The sequence below is a fragment of the Artemia franciscana genome, chromosome 15, assembly GCF_032884065.1.
Source record: "Artemia franciscana chromosome 15, ASM3288406v1, whole genome shotgun sequence".
Taxonomy (NCBI): Eukaryota; Metazoa; Arthropoda; class Branchiopoda; order Anostraca; family Artemiidae; genus Artemia; species Artemia franciscana.
Genome location: NC_088877.1, coordinates 23,549,041 through 23,550,323, shown reverse-complemented (window position 1 = coordinate 23,550,323; position 1,283 = coordinate 23,549,041).

Genomic DNA, 1,283 nt, shown 5'->3' with positions numbered 1-1,283 from the left:
TCTGACTTAATTTGAGCACTGTTGCCAGTTCTGGCATCTTATTGATGATAACATCAACGTTAGCCATCATAATGTTTACAACTTTTCGGGTGTGTCTAGGCAAATTTTGGCTATGCACACTATTGTTCTCACTAATGGTGGAAGTGGGTGAGTTACAGCTGAGGTACACGGAGCTGCTGTTGAGGGACAATGCAGAGGGGCATGGGGACGTAACTGTTAATTTACTATTTTTACTTTCACACACGTTTACTGTTACATAATTATCATCACTCACACATAGACTATGTACAGGGGGGCTGAGACGATAAGAGATACTGGTTATTTTTCCATGCTCGAGCAGCCCGCCATCGAAATTGCTCGAGTTTGCCCGATTTTGTGATTTTTCTTTTCTAATCACTAGGTCTGTTTCTCCGGTTGCCTGTCTCTTCTTCATCTCCTCCAACAGGATTTTTCTGGCGTTGCGATCTTCTCTGGAGCTGTCGCCATAGAATCGAATTGTGTCTTTGCACTGGTTGGAGACATCCAGGATAAGTTTCTTTTCAGTAAGGCTGGCTACCGTGAATAGGACTGGTGGGTATCGCAGTGGTTGTCCAGGCGTGGGGGACGAGGCAGGTAGTTTCTTCACAGTGAAAACTTTGGTTGCTATTTTGTAGGTATCCTGGAAATATTTCGCAAGGAAGTCTTCACAACTTTCTTGGATCGGAATCCCGTATCCAACGATGTTGAGTTTGTGTCGCTTCCTATCCTGCTCGCTTCTGACTGTGCGGCGTATGTGTTCATCTAGTGCATCTGGTGCAAGCCTTGTCACTTGTGCTGTGATTGCAAAGTCAACAATTGCTTTTACTTCGCTAACATTGCATTTCGTGGCAAGTTCATCGTGAATCTCTTTGAGACCCTTGTTTACATTAGATGATATGCTAGCAATGTCTTCACGTACTTCTGTTTTGAAAGATTCAATAGCTTTGGCTAGGGTGTCGGTGTCGCGCACAGGTTTATTTAAGATGCACCGGGGGCAGGTCCATTCGCATTTCATAGTGCGATTCATTTTCCCTTGCAGGACATACTGTTCATCGCTTAATCCTAGCCACTCGCTACAGAACCAATTGGGGAAATTTTCACAATTGACGGCTTGTAAATTCTCATCCAGGTTCTTTGTGCATCCTGGGCACTTATCCTGTCCCTTTACGGAGCTCTCAAGTTGTCTCTTTTTTGGTGCCATTTTGACTGATTGGTTTCTTTTACACGTGGCAACACTTGCATTTTAGGAAATTTCGCTTTTAATG